Source organism: Thalassophryne amazonica, chromosome 13 (assembly GCF_902500255.1).
Source record: "Thalassophryne amazonica chromosome 13, fThaAma1.1, whole genome shotgun sequence".
Taxonomy (NCBI): Eukaryota; Metazoa; Chordata; class Actinopteri; order Batrachoidiformes; family Batrachoididae; genus Thalassophryne; species Thalassophryne amazonica.
In genome coordinates this window covers 53,274,394-53,301,961 of record NC_047115.1, presented here as the reverse complement: position 1 = coordinate 53,301,961, position 27,568 = coordinate 53,274,394, and the positions used below count along the sequence as shown (strand labels likewise).

The window sequence follows — 27,568 nt, the reverse complement described above, 5'->3', positions numbered from 1 at the left end:
TGGTGCATTCTCCCCACTGGCTCCACCAGAATCCACCACCCTTGCATATGTCCGATGCCTTGTTTCTAGTCCAGATATTATAACGTCATCTTTTCTAGTAAATTGTTCAAGTTCATCTACACGTTGCTCAAGTTTCTTAATGATCTTGTCCTTCTCTTTAACCAGATTTTGGAGTTCTTTAATTTCCACCATCAGTTTGTCTAGATTAGACATGTCTTTTGATATATGGTTTAATGAGGTCTTTATCTCCTCTATATCTTCCTCGAGTTTATCTGTTTTCCTGGGTGGTGCCATGCCGACTGTCGTGGCTCAGTATGGCCACTATTGATTACAAAAACAATTCTCACCAGTAGCCTCCACCACCACAGGTCCGGTAGCCGCACCCCAACCCTCCCCGTTGCTAACCTCGTTCACAGCCGCCCCAGCCACGGTCGTAGCCGCCGCCAGCCCTGGATGTAGCCGCTGCTAGCCGCGGATGTAGCCGACGCCTCGGGCCTGGATGTATCGCCGCCACCGATGCCTCGGGCCTGAATGAACCGCCTCCACCGATGCCTCCGCTGCTAGCCTCGGACGTAGCCGCTGTTAACCTCGGATGTAGCCGACGCCTCGGGCCTGGATGTATCGCCGCCACCGATGCCTCGGCCTGGATGAACCGCCTCCACCGATGCCTCCGCCGCCAGCCACGGATGTAGCCGCTGCTAGCCTCGGATGTAGCCGCTGCTAGCCTCGGACGTAGCCGCTGTTAGCCTCAGATCTAGCTGACGCCTCGGGCCTGAGGTTTAGCGCTGGGTTCAGTCAGACGCTGGTCCGCTCCTCAACTCGCGTTTTTTCTCAAAATGTGACCCATCTGTGGTGGTGTGCAGCAACTCAGACTCCTCCTGCTAATCCTCCGCCCCGGCCCGTGCTACGAGCATTCTGACAGTTAGTGTGACTCGGGGGTGTTGACTCATTTAAACTAACATATTCATCCTGCTGTAACCAGGTTTCTGTAAGGCAGAATCTCCTCTAGAGCAGTGATATTTTGGGGTTAATTGACGCTGGGCAACACAGACGTTCAATTCCCTCCACAAATTCTCTATGGGGTTGAGGTCTGGAGACTGTCTAGGCCACTCCAGGAACTTCAGTGCTCTCACTGATGGAAGAAGGTTTTGCCTTAAAATCTCACGATACATGGCCCCGTTCATTATTCCCTCAACACGGATCAGTCGTCCTGTCCCCTTTGCAGAAAAACAGCCCCAAAGCATGATGTTTCCACCCCCATGCTTCACAGTAGATATGGTGTTCTTGGAATGTAACTCAGCATTGTTCTTTCTCCAAACACGCCAAGTCACTCCACGGAATGACATCTTGCGTGGAGCCCCAGATCGAGGGAGATTATCAATGGTTTTTGGTATGTCTTCCATTTTCTTTCAATTACACCCACAGTTGATTTATTCACACCAACCTGCTTGACTACTGTAGATTCACTCTTCCCAGCCTGGTGCACATCTACAATTTTCTTCCTGGTGTCCTTCGACAGCTCTTTGGTCTTGGCCATGGTTGAGTTTGGAGTCTGACTGTTTGAGGCTATGGATAGGTGCCATTAATACAGGTAACAGGTGGAGGACAGAAGAGCTTCTTAAAGAAGAAGTTACAGATCTCTGAGAGCCAGAAATCTTTCTTGTTTGTGGGTGACCAAATACTTATTTTCCACCATTAATTTACAAATAAATTCTTTAAAAATCATACAATGTGATTTCCTGGAATTTTTTTTCTCATTTTGTCTCTCATAGTTGAAGTGTACCTATGATGAAAATTACAGACCTCTCTCATCTTTCTAAGTAGGAGAACTTGAACAATTAGGGACTGACTAAATCCCCCCCCCCATAAGCCTAAACGGATAGTGCTGGTAAACTGGGAATGTCTGGAGGAACCCATTGTGTAACAGATCTTCAAATCACACCTCTGGCAGAGCTTTGCTGGCATTCCTGTGGAGGTTGGGGGCATTGAATCAGTATGGGCACTGTTCAAAGCTTCCATTGCTGAAGCTGCTGCAGGGAGCTGTGGCCTGAAGGGCTTAAGTGCCTCAAAGGGTGGCAACCCTCAAATATCATGGTGGACACCAGTGGTCAGGGAAGTCATCCGACTGAAGAAGGAGTCTTTCCAGGATATGTTATCTCGGAGGACTCTTGAGGCAGCTGCAAAGTGCCTAAAGGCCAGAAGGGCAGCAGCCTCTGCTGTGAGGGAGGCGAAGCAGTGGGTGTTGGAGGAGTTAGGAGCAACCATGGAAAAGGACCTTTGGTCAGCACCAAGGTGTTTCTGGAGGACCTTGAGGCACCTCAGGAGAGGACATCTAAGCTGTATACAGTAATGATGGGACTCTGTTGATTTCAAATGAGGAGGTAATCCAGCGCTGGAAGGAGCACCTTGAGTAACTCCTGCATCAGACTGAATCACCCTCTATAGTAGAGGCAGAACTGGAGGCTGATGTGCGATAATCATCAATTTCCCAGGTAGAAGTCACAGTCAAACAGCTCACTGTGTATGAATGGTATGCTCAAACTTTCACCAAATTAAATATTCGTTCCATTTAAAGAATGTAAAAACATCCCTTATTTGTTTATATACTGGCTAAAGTAGATTCTTGTAATTTTATATTATATTAACAGAAAAGAGACTTAAATTTTGGTGTGTCTGACTGTGTACAGCCAAAAAAGACATCAACAATCCAAGACGAACTTTAAATAGGAGTCCAAAAATAATTCTGGCAATGAAGTCCATGATGCCGTGCACCAACTTTATGTACTTCCAAAAAAACAAAACAAAACCAAAAACTGTACCTCCCCAGTGCAGCGAAAAAAAATTGATCAGAAATTAGTCCAGCTTGTCATTCTAACTTCCTCCTAGCAGCTTTATTTTACAAATGAAATAAATGACATATTTGCAAATACAGATTTATTTGTAAAACCCACCACACAATTCAGTAACTGTGTGTTATATCGACCAGCCAACCACTGGCGTCAGGAAACTAATGTACCCATAATGCAATGCGGTATGTGTGTCTAAACGCTGAAACCTTAAAAAGTAGTGCATTACTTTAAAACTAAATCATACAGCTGATATTGTCACTTTGCAAAACAACAGAAGTGATGTTAATTTCAATAACTTGTCCGCAATTAGTTTGTTTAAAATTATAACTATAAGTCAAAACTGTCTGCCTGTGCAAGACTCCGGTGAAATGACCAGCAGGTCTGTATGGTGTGAAGAGAAATTAGCTTTTTCCCCCTTCCCTCCCTCTTCCTTTTAGTCCGTGGGCTAGGGTGGGTTACCGTGCACCCCCCCCCCCCCCCCCCACACACACACACACCCCCAGGACTCATCGCCATTGGTGTTTTTTGATGCTCTAGGGTATATAAAAGAAGACTGGAGACGATAACAGTGAAAACTTTGGGATGCAACCACCCTTCTGATAGAAATTCTAGAGTAACCCTCAAGAGATTACCCCAAAATGCAAAAATGTGTGTTTTTTAAACCTAACATTGTAGCTTCCTCATACCTTTATTATTAACAACAGGAAAAAAAATGTTGATTTGCCTCTATGTGGACACCTTTTGGATGTACAAAACAACAAACTAAATTTAAAAATCTCATCTACTTAAGACACAGTAGCTGTTTTACAAAATACTGTCTATTCGTTAACTTATAGTTGCAGTTTTGACAAAAATATAACCCAAAGGTTTTTTGGCAGCTACTTGTACCTACAATTTGGGATTTTATTGACTTTAGGTCTTGAGTACAATGTCTTGGGAACAATTTAAGCCATCAATGACTTTACTGTGATGTATTTTGACACATTTACAGCCAATATGCAAACCACACCCCCATTCTGGTTTTTACAGTAAACTATTATCAAATCACAAATAAGCCTATTTAGGTGAATTCTGGTATAAACGTTTTATTACTGCTGTTCTGATCACTTTATAAATGACAAAACCATTCAAATGAAAAGCATTTATCAACAAATTAAATATGGCTGCCATGTAAATACAGATTATTTATTATATTGACAATAGCTTTTAATAGACAGAGGTTCTGTGTAAGCAATATTAGATGTTTTACATCCTGACAATAGAGCATTGTGTTTGCATCTCTTACTCTAAACACTATGCTGCCCACAATTAAAGTGAATACAGCTGCATAAAAGGTTACTGAACAAAATGCTATGGTAACTATAAAAAATAGAACATAATTATTATACAGTAGTTACAGATATATAAATAAAAGCATGACTTGGGCAAAACTACATTAATCATAAAGTCATCATATGCCTCTTCTTGTGCCTGGTCAATATCTTCATCAGAGTCACTAGTGTTTTCATCAATATAAATGTCTACAAGACTTTTTGGCAGTATTTCCTCATCAGTCCACAGAGGCTCCAAATGCCCATCTTTCATCTCCCAGCCGTTTGCTTCAGAAGGAGTTGGTAATTCAGGCAATGAAATGTGTGACTTTTTCCAAATGCCAACTTGGTAGTTTACCCTCTTTACATGCTGCCACAGGCTACTTTGGCAGGGAGGAAGTGAGCCTCTGTGGACTGATGAGGAAATACTGCCAAAAAGTCTTGTAGACATTTATATTGATGAAAACACTAGTGACTCTAATGAAGATATTGACCAGGCACAAGAAGAGGCATATGATGACTTTATGATTAATGTAATTTTGCCCAAGTCATGCTTTTATTCATATGTGTAACTACTTTATAATAATTACGAGGTCTGTGATAAAAGTAACGGACCTTATTATTTTTTTTCAAAAAAACACCTCCGTGTTGGAAACCTTAATGGGCAAGTTGGAACATGCCCAAGCTGTTAAACAATTTCTCAGTTACTCACTTGTTGAAAGCCATCAAAAGCTGCCTGAATTTTACAAATGGTTTTCAACACGGAGGTGTTTTTCCTGTCGTGGCGCACACAGATTCGCCGAGTCGTCACGGAAACAACTCGGCGAATTTGCGCGCATGTCTTTCATTAAAAAATGTCCTTAAACAGTGGAATGTCCACATAAAGTCCTCATGCCGGCCTGTTCTGAATCTTCTCTGTTCTCTCACGACGTCCTGGGTGAATTAAGCCTTAAATTAGGATGTTTTCAGGTCGAAACAGGCCGACGACGGCGCCTGGAAGCGCTGAGCGACGTCCCGCTCCGTGGGAAGTCCTTACACCGACAGAAACACCCCATAATCTCTCATCAGCCGTTAAACTTTTCACCGAAAACCAGCTAAATTTCTCGAATAGTGTCCACTCGGATATTCCTCACAGGTCCAGAAAAATTTTTGATAAAGCAACGCGCGCCGTCTCGAGCAGCGTGTGAAACAAAGGAATTCAGCCGAGAGGGCGGGACCACATCTCACTCAAGGCCTGCCCACAGGGAAATGACGTCACCGACGCGTGAAAAAACTCACGCATGCGCACGAGGGTTCAAGCTTGTCTGACGTAAAAACATATGAATCAAATCCATTTATTAAAAGGACCGCTTTTTTCATCACAGACCTCGTATGTTCTATTTTTTATAGTTACCATAGCATTTTGTTCAGTAACCTTTTATGCAGCTGTATTCACTTTAATTGTGGGCAGCATAGTGTTTAGAGTAAGAGATGCAAACACAATGCTCTATTGTCAGGATGTAAAACATCTAATATTGCTTACACAGAACCTCTGTCTATTAAAAGCTATTGTCAATATAATAAATAATCTGTATTTACATGGCAGCCATATTTAATTTGTTGATAAATGCTTTTCATTTGAATGGTTTTGTCATTTATAAAGTGATCAGAACAGCAGTAATAAAAAGTTTATACCAGAATTCACCTAAATAGGCTTATTTGTGATTTGATAATACTTTACTGTAAAAACCAGAATGGGGGTGTGGTTTGCATATTGGCTGTAAATGTGTCAAAATACATCACAGGAAAGTCATTGACGGCTTAAATTGTTCCCAAGACATTGTACCCAAGACCTAAAGTCAATAAAATCCCAAATTGTAGGTACAAGTAGCTGCCAAAAAACCTTTGGGTTATATTTTTGTCAAAACTGCAACTATAAGTTAACGAATAGACAGTATTTTGTAAAACAGCTACTGTGTCTTAAGTAGATGAGATTTTTAAATTTAGTTTGTTGTTTTGTACATCCAAAAGGTGTCCACATAGAGGCAAATCAACATTTTTTTTCCTGCTGTTAACAATAAAGGTATGAGGAAGCTACAATGTTAGGTTTAAAAAACACACATTTTTGCATTTTGGGGTAATCTCTTGAGGGTTACTCTAGAATTTCTATCAGAAGGGTGGTTGCATCCCAAAATTTTCACTGTTAACGTCTTTAGTCTTCTTTTATATACCATAGAGCATCAAAAAACACCAATGGCGATGAGTCCTGGGGAGGGTGCACGGTAACCCACCCTAGCCCACGACTACTTCTCTCTGGTAGTCTGCTCTCCTCTGCCTGCAGAGGATAGAGCTCTGCCATTCATGGCTGTCTGTCTGCTACAAAACATGTGACAGACACTAACATATTTGACTTCAGAATTTACAAATGTTTCTAACTGTTAAGCTTTATTCACTATGCCCGCAAAAATATGTTAGCGGTCTAAAAGTTATCGAACTAAATTTATCGGAAGCTAATTGGTCCACTGATGGTTTTCATAGTCATTACCATAGTAACATTACGAACTTCACATGGAAAATAACAAACAAAACTATGGAAAATCTTAGAATGGATTTATTACATCAAAATTGAAGTGACATTTATATTGAGGATGTAGATCAATCTTACAAATCATTCATTTCTATTGTTTTGAAGTACCATGATAAACATTGCCTTTTGTGTCAAAAGTTGGATATAAGCGTAAAAATTTTTTTTTTTTTTGTATAAGCAGTTTGTAAAATTTAGAACAAATGAGGCCAACATAAGATATAAGACATATAAAAACAATCTAATTAATATTATGTGATCGTGTAAAAGGCAGTACTATAGTGATTTATTGAAAAAATAAAACGAATATCAGGGCCGTATATAGGAATGTGAAAGGGGGGGGTTAGAGTTAGAATCCTTAAGTTCGGGTTCCAGTGGGCCGCAGGGCCCCCGGTGGGGTCAAAGGGGGTTAGGGTTAGGGTTAGAGTTAGGGTTAGGGTTAGGGTGGGGGGCTCAGGGGGGCGAAGCCCCCCGAAGCAGAAGCTTTTTGAGGATTTCGAGGGGTAAAAAGATACATAAATTTAATTTGAAACCAAAATGTATCATTTTAGGAAATACATTTTTATATACAAATAGTCCTCGCTTGGGATTGGATTAGTTGCCATAAGAACCACCCAGGAAGAACCAAGATAACATTAATGCAAACTTTATACCTGCCTGTCGGTTGCGAATGATGCAACCGACAGGCGTGAAAAAACTCACGCATGCGCACGAAGGTTCAAGCTTGGCTGATGCAAGCGCACATGATTTAAATCCATATAGTTTTTGCAAAAAATAAAAAGGTCGGATAGTTTTCTAACAGACCTCGTATTTAGCGGTATTAATATTCGCGTTTACATTATGAATATGTATGTATATGTACGTTATGTATTAAAATAGCGGTATTTAATTTGGCGACCTTGTTTAACTCGCGAAATTCGCATAATAAATCCCACGCGAATATTTGCACCTTTACAGTATTTGCAACAGGAAGGAGAAGCTCCCTTTATTTCTCAGCTTATACATACAAACATGTTTTTACAAACCAGACAAGTGTAATTGTGTGTCTACATGGGTATTTACAAGCCAACTAATCTGTTTGATATCAGAGGAGGACAGGGACCAGGGAGCAAAAATTCTCAACCCCCATGGGAAAAGTTTATCTAGCAGTTTCCCCTTTCATCACTACTCTGGCAGAGGAAGTTGAAACTTGAGGGTGTGTGATAATAGCTGTGTAACAGTTAGTGCTTGTTGCTTATTATCAATGAAAAGAAAATACATAACGTTGATATCCAGATCAGAAAAAATCAGCAGAATTCTCGGGGTGGGGGGGCTCGGTTGAACCCCCTGAACCCCCTCTATATACGGGCATGAATATAAAGAGTACTTGGAAGTTTTTAAATGAAATGATCATTTTAATGGTTATTTTGTTAACGTCAGCAAAAAATTAGCAAATTCAATTGTATCTTCTTAAATGTAGTCTTTGGATTACAGCAAAACAAAACAGTTCTGGATTCAGTGTTCATTAAAGGAACAGAGATTATAAAAAATCAACTGATAGTGACAATTTGATATGTTTTTGGTTAAAAATATTATTGATTGTATTGTTACACATTTAACGTATATCTGTAATTTGTCATTAATGACTGGGAAATTTCCCTTAAATGAAATTTCCCTTCAAATGAAAATAGCTAAAGTGATACCAGTTTTCAAATCTGGAGACAAACATCTTTTTTCAAATTATAGGCCAATCTCCCTCTTTCCACAATTTTCTAAAATTCTGGAAAAGGTATTTGTAATGAGGTTAAATGATTTCTTAGTTAAACATCATATCCTTAGCGATCAGCAATACGGTTTTAGAAAAAAATCACAGTACTTCACTGGCAATAATGGATTTTGTTGAACAAATTTCCAACGCAATTGAGAATACGCAATATACTATAGGGGTCATTTTTGATTTACAGAAAGTATTTGACACTATTGATCATACTTTCCTATTGAACAAATTAAAGATGTGTGGTATCAGGGGACTGGCACATGACTGGTTAATGAGGTACCTATACAGTAGGTGTCAGTGTGTCCACATTGGTGGGACACACTGAGTTTTTGAGGATTACATGTGGGGAACCCCAGGGTTCAGTCCTTGGGCCATTGCTGTTTCTTTTGTACATTAATGATGTATGTTTAGTTTCCAAGTCCGCAAGTTGTATTTTGTTTGCTGATGATACAATTGTGTTTTGTAGTGGGGATCATTTGAGACAGCTCCTGGACACGGTGGAGTATGAATTACATAAATTTAAACAGTGGCTCGATTCAAACAAATTATCACTCCATTTTGGTAAAACTAAGTGTATCATATTTGGTAATAAGTCCAGGAACTTAAGCAGAAATTTATTATTACATGATATTGAAATTGAAATTGTAACAAATACAAAATTTCTTGTTTGGTGTTTATATTGATGATAAATTAAGCTGGAAACGCATATTAACTATGTTAAATCTAAAATGTCAAAAGTCATTGCAATTATGCATAAAGCACAAGATTTCCTCTCCTAACATTCTTTGGCTATTTTGCATCATACATTTCTTGTTCCATATATGACATACTGTGTTGAGGTTTTGGGAAATACATATAGAACAAATAATAATCCTATATTTCTACTGCAAAAGAAAGCTGGAAGAATTATCAGTAATAAGCCATATTGTGAGCCAACAAATCCGTTATTTGCTCTTTTGCAAATTTTTAAATTGTGGGAGGGTCTGTTTAAAATGAGGAATTCCAGCTACAATTTGAGCGGGACATTAATATTTGAGAAACTAAGAATCAGAACTACTGCAAAAAGTCATTGTGTTTCTGTTATTCAGTGTGCAGAATAAATTCAGTTCAATTCAATAAATTCAATTCAATTCAATCTTCGTTCCTACTCTCAGCTATGGTCATGAGGGTTGAGTCATGACTGAAAGAAGTAGATCACAGGTACAAGCGGCCGAAATGAGTTTTCTCAGGAAGGTGGCTGGTGTCTGCCTTAGAGACAGGGTAAGAAACTGAGTCATTCATTAGGAGCTTGGAGTAAAGCCACTGCTCCTTTGCATTGAGAGGACCCAGCTGAGGTGATTCAGGCATCTGGTTAAGAATGCCTGCTGGGTGCCTCCCTAGGGCGATGTTCCAGGCATGTCCAGCTGAGACGAGACCCCAGGGAAAACCCAGGACTAGGTGGAGAGATTTTATCACCACGCTTGCCTGGGAACACCTCAAGATCCATCAGTCAGAGATGCTTAATGTGGCCTGGGAAAAGGGAAGTTTGGGGTCCCCTGCTGGAGCAGTTGCCCCCACGACCCGATCCCATATAAGCAGTTGAAAATGCATGTATGCATGCATGCCACCTGGTTAGCTGTATTACATGACCAGCTTTCAAAGTTATCAAGTAAACACATGAAACACATGAAACACCTACGTGTTGATAACCATTTGTAAAATCCAGGCGGCTTTTGGTGGCTTTCAGTTGAGTGAGTATCTGAGAAATTGTTTAACAGCAGGGCATGTTCCAACTTGTCCTTAAGGCTTCCAACGGAGGTGTTTTTCCTGTGGCGGGCGCGCTGCGCCGGCTGCGAGCCGACGCGCCAATCCGTCCACACGTCTTTCATTAAAAAATCTCCTTTAACAGTGGAATGTCCAGATAAACTGCTGATCCCGACTTCTTCTGAAAGTTCTCTGTTCTCTCACGATGTCCTGGGTCAACAGAGGCTTAAATTTGGAGGTTTTCAGCTTGAAACAGGATGACGACGTCGCCTCGGAGCGCTGCGCGACGTCCCGCTCCGGGGGAAGTCCTTACAGCGATAGAAACAATCCGAAATCTCTCATCAGCCATTAAAATTTTCACCGAAAACCAGCTTCATTTGTCGAATGGTATCCACTCGGATGTGCCTCACAGTTTTGGAAAAAAATTTTGATGAAGCACAGCGCCAGTCTCTCAGCAACTTCTCAGACAAAGGAATTCCGCCGGGGGGGCTGGACCACTCCTCCCACAAAGCATGCTCACAGGTGAATGACGTCACCGACAGGCGTGAAAAAACTCTCGCATGCCCACGAGGGTTCAAGCTTGGCTGATGTAATCACACGTGATTCAAATCCATATGGTTTTTAAAAAAATAATAAGGTCGGATATTTTTCTAATAGACCTCGTACTGTTGAAATGGTGAGTGATTCCAGAATGGAATTAGCAATATCCATTGTTCAGTGTTGTTAGATAACATCCGTACCTTCTCTGTGATCAAAGTTACACACATGCACGCACGCACGCAGAGCTTTTTGTCTTTTCCGCATTCTACTGCAAGCGGATGCTTTGTTAGACAGGCAGAAACAGAGACGTGGTGGAAGGCATGAAATGCAATATACTACTCAGTCATAGTACCGGCAAGATGACACTTAACTCACTCATGGCAATGGCTACATGACACTTAACTAAACAGACTAAACCAACTGAACTACAAAAACACAAACAACACTTCTAAAGTAACATGAGCTACAATTACAACATTTAAAACCCGAAAATCCCAAACCCCCATGCTGCATTGCAGCACAATGCCTATTGTTTACTGGTTAGCTAAAATTGCTAATTTCTCCAAAAATATTTGTCCTATCAACTTTCTGTTTTCGCAGTGTTCATCCTTGAAGCAAAATACACAAGCATACCAAACAGCAACTGCCAGCTCTCCCCAGTTTCTGCGTGATCAAACCCATTCACACACATACGAGGTCTATTATAAAAGTATCCGACCTTATTATTTTTTCAAAAACCATATGGATTTGAATCACGTGTGATTACATCAGACATGCTTGAACCCTCGTGGGCATGCGAGAGTTTTTTCACGCCTGTCGGTTATGTCATTCGCCTGTGGGCAGTCTTTGAGTGAGGAGTCGTCCACCCGCTCGTCGATTTTTTTCATTGTTTAGGAATGGCTCAGAGACTGTTGCTTTGTTTGATAAAAATTTTTTCAAAACTGTAAGGCACAACTGAGTGGACACCATTCAATAAATTCAGCTGGTTTTCGGTAAAAATTTTAACGGCTGATGAGAGATTTTGGTCTGGTAGTGTCGCTTTAAGGACGGCCCACGGCGCCTGACGGCGATCTGCGCTTCGAGGCGGCAGCGTCTCGCCGTTTCAAGTTGAAAACTTCCACATTTCAGGCTCTGTTGACGCAGTAAGTCGTCAGAGAACTTTCAGAAGAAGTCGGCATGAGGAGTTTATTCGGACATTCCATTGTTAACGGCCATTTTGTAATGAAAGAACGTGCGGACAGAGTCGCATGTCGGGCTGGACCCGACCGCGGGGGGTCGCGGCAGGAAAAACACCTCCGTTGGAAATCTTAACGGGCAAGTTGGAACATGCCCAAGCTGTTAAACAATTTCTCAGTTACTCACTTGTTGAAAGCCATTAAAAGCCGCCTGAATTCTACAAATGGTTTTCAACACGGAGGTGTTTTTCCTGTCACGGCGCACACAGATTTGCCGAGTTGTCACGGAAACGACTCGGCGAATTTGTGCGTACGTCTTTCATTAAAAAAATGTCCTTAAACAGTGGAATGTCTGCATAAATTCCTCATGCCGGCCTCTTCTGAATCTTCTCTGTTCTCTCACGATGTCCTGGGTGAATTAAGCCTTAAATTAGGATGGTTTCAGCTCGAAACAGGCCGACGACAGCGCCTGGAAGCGCTGCAGGACGTCCCGCTCCGTGGGAAGTCCTTACACCGACAGAAACACCCCATAATCTCTCATCAGCCGTTAAACTTTTCACAGAAAACCAGCTTAATTTCTCGAATAGTGTCCACTCGGATATTCCTCACAGGTCCAGAAAAAATTTTGATAAAGCAACGCGCGCCGTCTCGAGCAGCGTGTGAAACAAAGGAATTCAGCCGAGAGGGCGGGACCACATCTCACTCAAGGCCTGCCCACAGGGAAATGACGTCAACGACACGCGTGAAAAAACTCACGCATGCGCAAGCATGATTGGTGTAATCGCATGTCATTCAAATCCATATAGTTAAAAAAAAAAATAAAAGGGTCGGTTTATTATCTAAGAGACCTCGTATACACAAAACACACACACACACACACACACACACACACACACACACACACACATAGTAATTCCCTTTTACTGCTCCAAGATCTAAGAACAGAATAGAATAATGTACAGATAATGAATGTTTATGAGTTCAATAGCACGAATTCCATTAGGTGAAAGCTGGAACATACCATTCAACGCGGCGAAGCCGAGTTGAATGGTATGTTCCACCTTTCACCAAATTAAATATTAGTTCCATTTAAAGAATGTAAATCATTCCTTATTTGTTTTATATAATGGCTAAAATAGATCCTTGTCATTTTATATTATATTAATTTACACTCAACAAAAATACAAAGCAACACATTTGGTTTTGCTCCCATTTTGTATGAGATGAACTCAAAGATCTAAAACTTTTTCCACATACACAATATCACCATTTCCCTCAAATATTGTTCACAAACCAGTCTAAATCTGTGATAGTGAGCACTTCTCCTTTGCTGAGATAAACCATCCCACCTCACAGGTGTGCCATATCAAGATGCTGATTAGAAACCATGATTACTGCACAGGTGTGCCTTAGACTGTCCACAATAAAAGGCCACTCTGAAAGGTGCAGTTTTGTTTTATTGCGGGGGGGGGGATACCAGTCAGTATCTGGTGTGACCACCATTTGCCTCATGCAGTGCAACACATCTCCTTCGCATAGAGTTGATCAGTGAGTATGCCGGCCACGCAAGAACTGGGACATTTTCAGCTTCCAAGAATTGTGTACAGATCCTTGCAACATGGGGCCGTGCATTATCCTGCTGCAACATGAGGTGATGTTCTTGGATGTATGGCACAACAATGGGCCTCAGGATCTCGTCACGGTATCTCTGTGCATTCAAAATGCCATCAATAAAATGCACCTGTGTTCTTCGTCCATAACAGACGCCTGCCCATACCATAACCCCACCACCACCATGGGCCACTCGATCCACAACATTGACATCAGAAAACCGCTCACCCACACGACGCCACACACGCTGTCTGCCATCTGCCCTGGACAGTGTGAACCGGGATTCATCCGTGAAGAGAACACCTCTCCAACATGCCAAACGCCAGCGAATGTGAGCATTTGCCCACTCAAGTCGGTTACGGCGACGAACTGGAGTCAGGTCGAGACCCCGATGAGGACGACGAGCATGCAGATGAGCTTCCCTGAGACGGTTTCTGACAGTTTGTGCAGAAATTCTTTGGTTATGCAAACCGATTGTTTCAGCAGCTGTCCGAGTGGCTGGTCTCAGACGATCTTGGAGGTGAACATGCTGGATGTGGAGGTCCTGGGCTGGTGTGGTTACACGTGGTCTGCGGTTGTGAGGCTGGTTGGATGTACTGCCAAATTCTCTGAAACGCCTTTGCAGACGGCTTATGGTAGAGAAATGAACATTCAATACACGAGCAACAGCTCTGGTTGACATTCCTGCTGTCAGCATGCCAATTGCACGCTCCCTCAAATCTTGCGACATCTGTGGCATTGTGCTGTGTGATAAAACTGCACCTTTCAGAGTGGCCTTTTATTGTGGGTAGTCTAAGGCACATCTGTGCACTAATCATGGTGTCTAATCAGCAACTTGGTATGGCACACCTGTGAGGTGGGATGGATTATCTCAGCAAAGGAGAAGTGCTCACTATCACAGATTTGGACTGGTTTGTGAACAATATTTGAGGGAAATGGTGATATTGTGTATGTGGAAAAAGTTTTAGATCTTTGAGTTCATCTCATACAAAATGGGAGCAAAACCAAAAGTGTTGCATTTATATTTTTGTTGCATATACAAACAACAGAAAAGAGACTTACATTTTGGTGTGTCTGACTTTGTGTACTTTCACCAAATTAAATATTAGTTCCATTTAAAGAATGTAAATCATTCCTTATTTGTTTTGTTATAATGGCTAAAATAGATCCTTGTCATTTTATATTATATTAATTTACAAACAACAGAAAAGAGACTTACATTTTGGTGTGTCTGACTTTGTGTACTTTCAAAAAAAAAAGACATCAACAATCCAACACGAACTTTAAATAGGAGTCCAAAAATAATTCTGACGATGAAGTCCACGATGCCGTGCACCGACTTTATGTACTTCCAAAAAAAGAAAAAAAAAAACTACCTCCCCAGTGCAGCGAAAAAAATTACATCAGAAATTAGTCCAGCTTCTCATTCTAACTTCCTCCTAACAGCTCTTTATGCCTCCAGATGGCTTATGGCGCAGTGGATTTGTTTGTTTGTGTGTTTTGTGTTTTGTGTGTGTGTGTGTGTGTGTGTGTGTGTGTGTGTGTGTGTGTGTGTGTGTGTGTGTGTGTGTGTGCCCATGTGTGTGCGTATGTGTGTGTGTGTGTGTGCCCATGTGTGTGCGTATGTGTGTGTGTGTTTGAAGAATTAGCACTGTCAATTAGCTCCTTCAAATCATCGTCCATCAGTAAAACAAACTCCGTCCCCACTAGTGAGCGGGGTTCACAGTGTGCAATAGTACGAAACATATGGAACCAAATTGCACTCTAAATGCAACAATGGGATGAATAACCCATGTCTGTGTGATGACGTGTGCAATGTGAGTGTCCAATCAGAATTGGTTCACCGTCACATGGTTTTCCAAAATCCAATCGTAGGGCAGATTTACCTCACGTGATAAACCAAAGATCATTTGTAGGAGTGATGTGTTACTAGTTGGCCCATTTGAATAGCCATCTGGCTGCTTGCTCCAATGCGCCCTGCGCCATTACGCACAGCGATCAGTGAAAATGAGCAGACGGATCAGACGGAGGGCCTCTGATGACAATCTCACATGCTCAAACACAAAGTGTGTGAGTTTTAGAGATGCTCCACTCCTCATTACCTGTGCATTTTATTGAATAAGCCTGTGGCAAGCTCTCTCGCTCCGGCGTAAAGCACTGTTTACCATATCAATGGAGCGAGGGGGGGAGGGGCCGCTCCTCAAAGTGTAAATGGGCCAAAGTGTCAAAGCTGCTTTCAGAGCAGGACAGAACACTCCAAAACACAGTACAAGTAGAAGTTTGTGATGTGACCTTTGTGTAATAGCAGACAGAAATTGCTTTGAGATGAAGACAAACAAAATGCATAGACCATTTTGCATATATTGTTCAAAATGTGCATTTGTGTTTATTGTTTGAACTTTCTTGTAGTACAGTCTTTCACACAAGAGCCAAATTACCTTTATAAAGTGTCAAAACAGTTGTTTATTATAGTTTACTGTGTGTTTTGAATAAATGTGTGTGGAAAATTATTTTTCACTTTATCCTTTCTTATTTTTGATTGTAAACCTTTATTATACTTATAAAACACAACTATTGCATATACATTCTAAAGTACAAGTTGTCCTGAAAAAAGAGACATTAAGGTAGGATGCAGGGAGAGCTGTTAACAGCAATAATAAAACATTTATGCCAGGCGAATGAACTGTCCAAAAAATGCCCTTGGACCCCAGAGGGTTAACTTGCACTTTTAGATGTAGTGATGAACTGTGTTAACTGACAATGGTTTTCTGAAGTTTTCCTGAGCCCACGCAGTAAGATCCTTTACACAATGGTTTCGGTTTTTAATGCAGTGCCGCCTGAGGGTTCGAAGGTCACGGGCATTCAATGTTGGTTTTTAGCCTTGCTGCTTACGTGTAGAAAGTTCTCCAGATTCTCTGAATCTTCTGATTATATTATGGACTGTATATGATGGAATCCATAAATTTCTTGCAATTGAACATTGAGAAACATTGTTCTTAAACTGCCGGACTATTTTTTCAAGCAGTTGTTCACAAAGTGGTGATCCTTACCCCATCTTTGCTTGTGAACGGCTGAGACTTTTGGGGATGCTCCTTTTATACCCAATCATGACACACCTGTTTCCATCCATTTCAAAATGAGCAAATATTTGCACAAAAACAACAAAGTTTATCAGTTTGAACATTAAATATCTTGTCTTTGTGGTGTATTCAATTGAATATAGGTTGAAGCAGATTTGCAAATCATTGAATTCTGTTTTTATTTACATTTTCCACAACATCCCAACATCATTGGAATTGGGGTTGTACCTGCTACAGACGTAGGAGGTGTACATGCAATAATACGTGCGTTACAGTGGTGACATCCCGTTCAGCTGCGTTGCGGGGCACTGCACCAAGCCTCTGACGTGCGCACAGTGCCACATACATGTTATTACATAACAACATTTTCTTTGCTCTTCCTGGCCGGTGTCCAGTGGATGTGGACAAACATGGCACAGCATGTCAGCAGGCTTTGCTGTGACCAATCGATCTCAGAGCTCAATCAACCATGACCAGATCATTTCAGTTTTGATGCCATCAGAATATGTAAATTGCGGTCAGCTGGTCATCAGATTACACATGGACCGCTGTCGAGATGGGACACCTATCCGAGAGAGTTTTGAACATGTGCATCACACTCAGGCCACTGCCCAGTTTTGACCAACTGTGTCGATTTCTGCAGATGGCTGTCAGAATGTTTTGGAACTGAAATCTGACACTTTTTGGATGTGCTCCAATTCATAAGTCCGACGTCACTCTGCTTGATTCTGCCTATGTGTGGCAGGGGTATAATATTTGAAGATGTCACCATTCCAAGTGTGCACTCGGGGATCCATCACACGCTGACAGATCAGCTCAGCGCCATGCGTAAAACCCATCAACACATCACATCCAGATGTATGACAATCCATTTCCAAGATTTTCACTTCGCAAGCATTTAGTCTCGAGGATCGGGGGTGGTTTGGCTCAGAAGTGTCCAGTACATGTGGGAGATGAGATCACATGAGCTCACCTTGTGTTTGAACTCATCACATTAAAAACAAACCCACTCCCCTTCTGTATTTTTTCTTTTTTCCTTTGGTTTCCTCTGTGCAGCTCCACATTTAAGTGAGAAACTGTGGCTGAGGTTATTATGAGGACTGCAAACTAACAATGATCTGATTTTCGGTTCATTCTTTTGAAATCAAACACAGTTTAACATTCATAAATAATGTAAGAGTGATTTTGCATACAACGGGTGTACACAAAGTGAGAAATGAAAAGTTGGACTCACCTGTGTCAAAATGACTGTAAGCCGCAGAAGAAATAAAGCCAGCAAGTAGAAGCACAGAGGGGACTGTCCAGGAATCCATGGTTTGGTTCTAGCTGGTTTGGTGGCTTTCAGGTAACTACAGCCTGATGCACGGATGTGCATACCGGCCAGACTGTGCAGGATTGTCTTTTTTGGAACACGTTTAAAAAGTCCCTGAACTTCAAGGCACATTCCGGTACTGCACTACTACAAAGATGTGACCAGAGAGTAGAAAGAGCACAGACAAACATCAATATTTGCAGCAACAGGGTGATAACGGTATTCCCTTACATGACCACTGATAAAATAATTGTACGCCTCCAAAGATTTGAATGCCTTCATGACCTCACCATCATAAAGCCCATAATCTGTCTCAGGCCATTTGTCCGGGTCATTAGGCCAGCCATTCTAGCTAATGGGTCTGGCAATGTCACACTGTCATCGTCTCTAAACTTTAATTTCTCAGAATATCGCTTTGATTTGATCTTTTTGAGCCCTTGCAGTCTGCTTTTAGAAAATATCACTCCACGGAGACAGCGCTCACTCAAGTAGTGAATGACCTTCTGTGAGTAATGGACTCGGACACCACTACGGTATTGGTGCTGTTGGATCTTAGTGCTGTGTTTGATACCATGGATCATCATGCTTTACTCGATAGACTGGAGAATCATTTTGGGATTACTGGAACTGCCCTTGCGTGGTTCATGTCATATCTGTCCATTTATTCTTACTGTGTTTTGTATAATAACACTACCTCTAATCTTAGGGACATGAAGTTTGGGGTTCTGCAGGGATCTGTTTTAGGCCCCCTGCTTTTTTCCCTTTATGTAGCACCCCTTGGGAATATACTGCTGTGCTTTGGGATTGCCTTTCATTCTATGCTGATGATACTCAATTGTACTTGCCGATAACTGCTGGTAATCTCACTCAAACAAAAGCAATGTTCTCTCATTTACCAAACATGGAGTGAGGTTTTTTGTGATGCAAAAAAAAAAAAAATCCTCCTTGGCTGTTCGCCTCATCCACCATGACGACCCCTAGAGCTGAAGGCCGTCACCATTTTCAATGTGGGTGCCGCCATCTTGAATGGTCACAGGTGCCATCTGCCTCATTCACCAATCAGTATTTTTTTTTTTTTATTGAGACAAACAAAAGCTTAAGCCTGCTTCAAGTTGCATGTGCTGTGTATCTATTAAGCAGGAATGTCTGCATCAGTTGCGTGCAGGAGGGAGCAGAGCAGACTGGAGAGCAGACTGCCTGGACATGCAGATGGAGTTGATACATTGGAAAAAGTCAGAATACATTATTTCCAGGTGTTGATGGACTTTATTACTGATTTCTCTTATCTGATTTCTCTTCTGGTTTATCGTTTTCCTGTGCCGCGCTGCAGGTGTGTGCTCTGATGTGTGTTCTAGTTTTTCTTTCTTCTTGTGCAGCGCTGCAAGTGTGCGCTCTGATTTCTCTTCTAGTTTATCTTTCTTCTTGTGCAGCGCTCCAGGTGTGCGCTCTGATTTCTGTTATAGTTTGTCATTCTTCCTCTGACCACAGTGCTGCAACCGGCAATCGCAGGTACGCTTCATGCGAACCATCCGTGAGTGGATGTGGAGATGTTCTCTGTGAGGAGTTATAGTGGATGTGGACATATCCTGTCGCTGGCAATCGGTCTGTGAGCAGGAGTTAATGGACTTTATTTAACACAATCATGAGAGACCTTGAGGAAGTGAGCGCCGAGGAGCTGAAGCCAGGCTGTAATGAGAATTTTTTTTCCTTTTAATTGTTCACATGTGCTCTTTGAGCAGTATAGTTACTGCATTGTGTTACAGAATAAAAAGTTCGACAACAATCCTGCGTGATTTATAGCTTGGCTACAATGGAGCACAGCAGGAATCTTAAATTGGCGTTGGGTAACGTTATATTGTGTGGGTGTGGCATCCAGTCACGTTTAGTATCGTAACATTGGCTCAAGTTGCGTGAAAACTACTTCCTTTCTGCATCTAGTGCTCTACACTGAAAATCCGGGAAAAAATTAAACATGTTTAAGCATGTAGCATGTTTATCCTTAGAGAGGATAAACATGCCACAGCAAAAACATACTCAAGAACAGGTGAATTAAAAAAACAGCCATGAGGACCCGGTCACAGCAACGTCACTTCCGGTTTGCTTCAAATCAGTCACGGGCATTGCTAAGCACGTTGCTAAAATCTCACAGACAAAAATTATTCTCAGATTTAAAAGTAAGTAGTGCATAGTATCAAATCATTTTAAAATTAAGCAAAAACAACAACAAATAAATATAGCTGGCTTTAATACCTAGTGGTGCTGTGACATGTTTTGTTTTTTATGTGCTGTTTTAACTTTATAGTATATGTGTTTTATTTCTGTGAATCTTTGATGTTTCTATAAAGCACTTTGGACACCGTCTGGCTGCTGTAAAGCGCTTTATAAATAAATGTTGATTGACTGACTGATGCGACAACATCGACACTGATTGAGAATGGGCAATATTTAAATCAGAGGCAGAATATTCACGTAAGTGTGAACATAACATACAGAATTAAGAATATTTTATTCTAGGCCATGTTTCATGCCAATCTATTTCCCTGAATCGAATTTATTTGGCTTTTGTTGCGACTAAGTTGCAATCACTGGTGTCCCTGCCCATTTCAAAACATATTTTTTTGAAATTCACATTCTGAGCAGTAATGGTAAATGGACTGCATTTATATAGTGCTTTTCCATCTGCATCAGACGCTGAAAGTGCTTTACAAATGCCTCATATTGCCAATGTGAGGGTGCTGCCATACAAGGCGCTCACTACACACCGGGAGCAATAGGGGATTAAAGACCTTGCCCAAGTGCCCTTAGTGATTTTCCAGTTAGGCTGGGATTTGAACCGAGGATCTTCTGGTCTCAAGCCCAACACCTTAACCACTAGACCATCACCTCCCCTTAAAAATTGAAAAAAAATTGTGAGCACAGACAGATGGACAGAATCTGGACGGAATTCACAATACCCAGTGGCCATGGCCTCGGGTAAAAACAGACTGGCATATCAAGTTGCTTATGATGCCTTGTTGCTAAATACGTGTTGATGGCCCAGAGGCCAGTGTTGCTTCCATTGTAATGTCATTTATTTTATTAATAAACTGTGAAACTCAATGAAATTTGCAGAAAAACTATAACAATGTCCAAAAACATTGAATTTCTGTTAAATGTATGTGGAAGGTGTGTTTTGATTATTCAGTGTAAAGACTGCTTATGACCAAAAGTGAAATGCCAAATTTTTCAGCAAAGAACATCACTGCCCGTGATTCAGCTAAATGAATAAATAAATAACTTCTTGCTGACCTTAGCTCTCTTAAAATTTGAGAGACTGAAAAACATTTTTACCACTGAAACTGAGACTGCTGGTTTTCTCAGCAGATACTTTCTGATAAGTGCATTTACATAAGAGGTCTGGAGTGAAAACCAGCAGGGTCTGACACTGAGGAGCCCTGCCGTACCCTCAGCTTGACTCCTGGTTTATTGATGTCTTGTTGTTCTCCTAGGAAATAAAGATGCAGGTGACATTTTGCTTTAATGAGTCAGAAAATATCAGCATAACCACCCGCCTCACAACGTTTCAGTTAAGTAAATCAAACACATTTATTGGTGTTCAACTTAATTACCCAGCATTTTAGAGCTGCTGCTTATCATTTTCTTTCATTAGGGTGTTTTGATGATTTTTTTTTTTTCCCTCATGTTCCTTTTGGCTACCGGAAAATCAACTGAAAGATTTTAATGAATTCTGAAGTATATCTTGCTAAAAAGGGGAGTAACTTTAGATTCTCTTCCCAACTGCATTTAGCCTGTGTCCTACAAAGTGATCATTTAAATCAAGTTTCAATTTATATCCTCTAAAAAACCTGCACACACTGCTTTGCATTTATTAAGATGTAATGCAAATGGAAGCTTGTGCTTCCCAAAATAAAACATCATCCTATTATATAATGAAAAGAATTCAGAGGCAATGATGCCAAATTAACTTACGACTATCAACAAATGTACTTGATGAATATCTCTTTAAATGTAACACAGGACTTTATGTTGTCTTTATTGGTTTCTGCTGTGAGGAATTTAGCCAATTTAATTCTGCACATACATTTCTTTCATAAATGAATGAACACGGCCTTTCTAAACGGGACATATTATACACCTTTTTGACCAGCTTCGTATGATCATACCATAAAAATAGGAGCATAATATGATATTTTAACCTCTTAAAATACCTCCTGGAGTATGTCAAGGTTAGCTATCTTTGAACTTGTCCAAGGTCTGTGTCTCAGGAATGTTCCCTGTGAATTTGAAGACCCTGGCAGTTATAGGACTGGACCTATGCTGAGCACAGACAGATGGACAGACAAACAGACGGAAAGCCTTCGCAATACCCGCTGACTATATTTCATGGCCTCGGAAAAAGCCATTTTCAACTTTTGAGCCCAAAACATCTTATAAGGAGGTGATGCAAGCTAAAATAAAAAAGGGACTTCAAGAAACACATGCAGACAAAGTCTAACTTGTCTGTGGTTTAAATTGAAAGTAACTGCTATTTGGCGCACCCTCTCTCCCAGAGAACATGATTTTGCTCTTTTTGTTTGTTTGTTTTGGTTTGGTTTTTTGCCTGGAAAAAAGCAACAAGAAACAGTAATAGATTTTGCAAGGAAAATCTTGCAGGAAAAAAGTAACAACTACGATATAATGATTTTTTTTTTTTTTTTTTTTGCCAATTTTTGTTTGTGTCATCTCACTTACCTTCAACTGCTTACTGTAATTAAGGGCAGGGGGGGCTGGACCTTATTCCAGCAGTCATAGGCGTGAGGTGGACAGGACACCAGTCTGTCACAGGGCCACATACTCAACAAAAATATAAACGCAACACTTTTGGTTTTGCTCCCATTTTGTATGAGATGAACTCAAAGATCTAAAACTTTTTCCACATACACAATATCACCATTTCCCTCAAATATTGTTCACAAACCAGTCTAAATCTGTGATAGTGAGCACTTCTCCTTTGCTGAGATAATCCATCCCACCTCACAGGTGTGCCATATCAAGATGCTGATTAGACACCATGATTAGTGCACAGGTGTGCCTTAGACTGCCCACAATAAAAGGCCATTCTGAAAGGTGCAGTTTTATCACACAGCACAATGCCACAGATGTCACAAGATTTGAGGGAGCGTGCAATTGGCATGCTGACAGCAGGAATGTCAACCAGAGCTGTTGCTCGTGTATTGAATGTTCATGTTTCTACCATAAGCCATCTCCAAAGGCGTTTCAGAGAATTTGGCTGTACATCCAACCAGCCTCACAACCGCAGACCACGTGTAACCACACCAGCCCAGGACCTCCACATCCAGCATGTTCACCTCCAAGATCGTCTGAGACCAGCCACTCGGACAGCTGCTGGAACAATCGGTTTGCATAACCAAAGAATTTCTGCACAAACTGTCAGAAACTGTCTCAGGGAAGCTCATCTGCATGCTCGTAGTCCTCATCAGGGTCTCGACCTGGCTCCAGTTCGTCGTCGTAACCGACTTGAGTGGGCAAATGCTCACATTCGCTGGCATTTGGCACGTTAGAGAGGTGTTCTCTTCACGGATGATGCGAAGGAGATGTGTTGCACTGCATGAGGCAAATGGTGGTCACACCAGATACTGACTGGTATCCCCCCTCCAATAAAACAAAACTGCACCTTTCAGAGTGGCCTTTTATTGTGGGCAGTCTAAGGCACACCTGTGCACTAATCATGGTGTCTAATCAGCATCTTGATATGGCACACCTGTGAGGTGGGATGGATTATCTCAGCAAAGGAGAAGTGCTCACTATCACAGATTTGGACTGGTTTGTGAACAATATTTGAGGGAATTGGTGATATTGTGTATGTGGAAAAAGTTTTAGATCTTTGAGTTCATCTCATACAAAATGGGAGCAAAACCAAAAGTGTTGCGTTTATATTTTTGTTGAGTATAGACAAACACAGTCACACCTGCATGGACACCTACCCTTTTATTTTGCGTTAATTGTGTCACATTTCAATGTTAATTTATTGTCTTTAAATAGACATACCAAAATTGAATACCGAACTAAAAGGGGAACCACAACATAAAAAATCCACAAACCAAAGCACAAATGAATAACTAAGGAGAACCCAAAAAGGCTAAAGTGTGCAAACACACACAACACAGAAAGACACACAGTCATGTTGTTTTTACATGACTAACAGATGTAACATAGACAGGGGACAAACCACAAAAGATGTCAGAGGAAAAGCAGAAGTCTGACACAGAACAGAATAACCCTAGAGACCATGAAGAAAAATTATCACAAAGGAAACCCCTTCCAGTAGAGTGCTGTCAATGAAACAGGATAATACAAGCGAAACAACGCACACTGGCGCGAAGCTCGCTCATGGTACAGGGAGTCCCAAACAGGAAGTGCCAAATTTTGAGTCCACAGTGAAACAGGAAATGTCAAATCTCAAACATTTCCTGGATCGACACTTCCTGGATTGACAGACGAGAGCTTGTGGAATATTGCGGGAACTCAGTGGCAAGTTCATACAGTAACAGGAAGTGCAAAATTTTGAGTCCACAGTGAAACAGTTAATGTCAAATGTTGAACACTTCCTGGATCCTACAAGACGAGATCTCGTGAGATTTTGCGGGAATTGAGTGGCAAGTTGAGACTGAAACAGGGAATGCCAAATTTTGAGTTTACAGTGAAACAGGAAATGTCAAATGTTGAACACTTCCTGGCATGGGTGGAGCAAGAGCGGAGGCCAGTAGGCATGTGGAGCTTAATCGATACGAATCTAGATACAAACATGCACGATGCAAGTGCATTAATTCATTCAGTGCGCATCGATTCAATTGACAGATTGAATTGTGTTGCATCTCTCACTGCCTGCTTGCATTGATTTTTTTCCGTGGTACACTGAATGCACCATGAACGGTTTGGGTCACCGGAGTGAACATTGTTTTTGAGGGTGTTTCTCAAGAAAATTATATTTCTTTACGTTGATTACAGACTGCAGCAGGTCTGTTTGAAGCTTCAAGCAACGAAGCAGTGCTTCGACCTGCGGTTCACTGGTTCTCTGCTTCGCTGGTTTTCAGAAGCGACAAGTCCACTGGCATGAGCACCGGCTGGTGGAGTCAGACAACTGAAGTTGTCCATCAGATAAAGGAAATAATAACAATAATAATAACAACTAGAAGCACTCGGAGAGCGCAAACCTCCGCCAAGGCCATAGGGTCACTGACGTCACATGGAATACCCTTTGGCAAAGAGACTTATTCCACATCGTTTCACGCATCTACTGTCATGTTTCAGATTCAGTGGTTAACCCTCTAGGGTCCGACGGCATTTTTTGGACAGTTCACTCGCCTGACATAAATGTTTTATTATTGCTCTTTACAGCTCTCCCTGCATCCCACAATCAAGTTTTCTGTCTCTTTTTTCAGGACAACCTGTACTTTCAAAATAAATATGCTATTGCTGTGTTTTATAAGTGTAATAAAGGTTTACAATCAGAAATAACAAAGGAAAAAGTAAAGCAGAAATAATTTTCCACACACATTTATTCAAAACACACAGCAAACTATAATAAACTAACAAATCACTCCTAAAACCAATGTTTGGTGTGTCGTGAGGTGAATCTGCCCTACGATTAGATTTTCGAAAACCATGTGACGGTGAACCAATTCTGATTGGACACTCACATTGCTCACGTCATCACACAGCTTCTATGAGGAGTACAAAGATGGTGGACGGTGGCTCGAAAGTCCGCGGAGTTCACTTTTCAGCAAAAAAGTAAGTTTCTATCTCATATCATTAAAAAGTTATTTATAATTTAGTAACGCTTGGTCTCCACCGTTGTACATGATGACGTCGGCCCCAGAGGGTTAAACCCTTAGATCTTCAGCAAATGTATTTATAAAGAGAAACTGTATGAACTACACAGGTTTTTTTATTTCCTAATAACAAGTTTATTCAATGAGGAGAAACAAATGCTAAATTGTTGTTGTGTCGTAACTTCATTTTTGTTCAGCCTTTGTGACCCGTCTTCATGAAGTTAGATGCAAAAAAATGTTGAAATTGGCCCTATCCTGTAATGATAAAAAATCCTTTAAAAAAATTACTGGATCCGGATTGTGTTCCGGATCATTACCAAAATTTAATGACTTCTAAGTTAGGCCAAGATACACCCCTGGTAAAAATTTCATTGAAATCCGTTAAGGATTTTTTGAGTAATCCTGCTAACAATCCAACCAACCAACCAACCAACAAACGGAGAGCGAATCGCCGTTTTAAATCAAATGATGCCTCTTTCCAAACGTTATAATAGAAACAATAGAACTACAACTGACCAAAACCAGTGTCGCAGACCGAGCGGTTCCCCCTAAAAATTGACCCGCCCTGCCTTCACTGCGCATGTGTCATTAGCTGCGGTTTACAGATTATCACGTCGTTTCTGCTTAAAACTGCACTCCAGTCATCTATCTCAGCGACAGATATCCGAAGCTTTTGTACAACAATCATTTCCACATAAATTCAGCATTATTTCATCAGAGAAGATGGAGGAAGTGTTCAGAATGCAACTGCTACATGAGCTGCTAGCTGACGCGTTACGTAGTATTGCCTTGTTTCTGCTTAAAATGGCCTTGTTTCTGCTTAAACCTGACTCTAGAATGATTTAAGAGGTTTTACCTTGTCATCTGATGTTAATAATCCCATTAATCCATTTGATCGCTGTGGGTAAAGAGACTCTGTCTCAGACAAGCTGCTAAACTCTGAAATGACGCATGAGCAGTGAAGGCAGGGCAGACCCTGGGGGGGGGGGGGGGGGCTTCCCCAAAATGAGACACCCTAAGTTTTTTATGAATTACATCCTGACATGCAGCAGCTGACAGAAGAGCTCAGCTCAGTTACATTTCTGCCATTAATATCTGAAAGGAAATGCTTTGGACAAAACTACAGATTTTGTTTATTTCTATTTATGTCCAGAGATCAAGGATCCATCATGTACATCAAGGATCCAGTGGCCATGTACAGATTTTATTGATTTTTATTTATGTCCAGAGATCAAGGTTCCAGTGACCAAATTCATATTTATTTATTTATTTTAAGCCTCAATAAAATGTTGTTGACATAGAAAACCTGTAAAGCCTACTTTTAGTGCACAGAAAATTTTGATAACAGAATTGATAAAGAATCAGACTGATAAGCGCAACAGATAATGGCATCGATAGCGATAAAATCATATCAACACCCATCCCTAATCATATCGTTCCAAATCACATTGTATGGCATTGTGAGGAACTGAATCGCTATCAAATACATACCAAATCTCATTGAATCGGGAACAGGGGTGAATCTTATCATCATTATCGTCATGTAACGCTATATGTATCATATCACTGGTAGTGTATCGAGGTGCGTATCGAATCGTTGTCAGTGATGAGATTCTCATGTCTAGAGGCCAGGGTTGCACTGGACTCCCATGAAATCTGATTGGACACACATGATTGATATGTCACGGCACTGCACATCTGGTTAAAAAGAGCTGCATTTTGAAATCAGTGACACATATTGACTGCTAGGCCCCTGCTGTATAGTAGTGAGCACTGTGTACCACAAAAAGTTCTAAT

General features: G+C 41.1%; 1 long non-coding RNA gene across 1 annotated transcript; it reads right to left on the bottom strand.

The window, feature by feature from the left end:
* Positions 1-1,189: 1,189 nt before the first annotated feature.
* LOC117523520 lies at positions 1,190-27,568 on the bottom strand. Its single transcript, XR_004564526.1, has 3 exons — positions 27,556-27,568; positions 21,262-21,271; positions 1,190-1,330 (listed from the first exon to the last, which is right to left on the bottom strand). It is a non-coding gene; the product is annotated as an uncharacterized LOC117523520 (long non-coding RNA).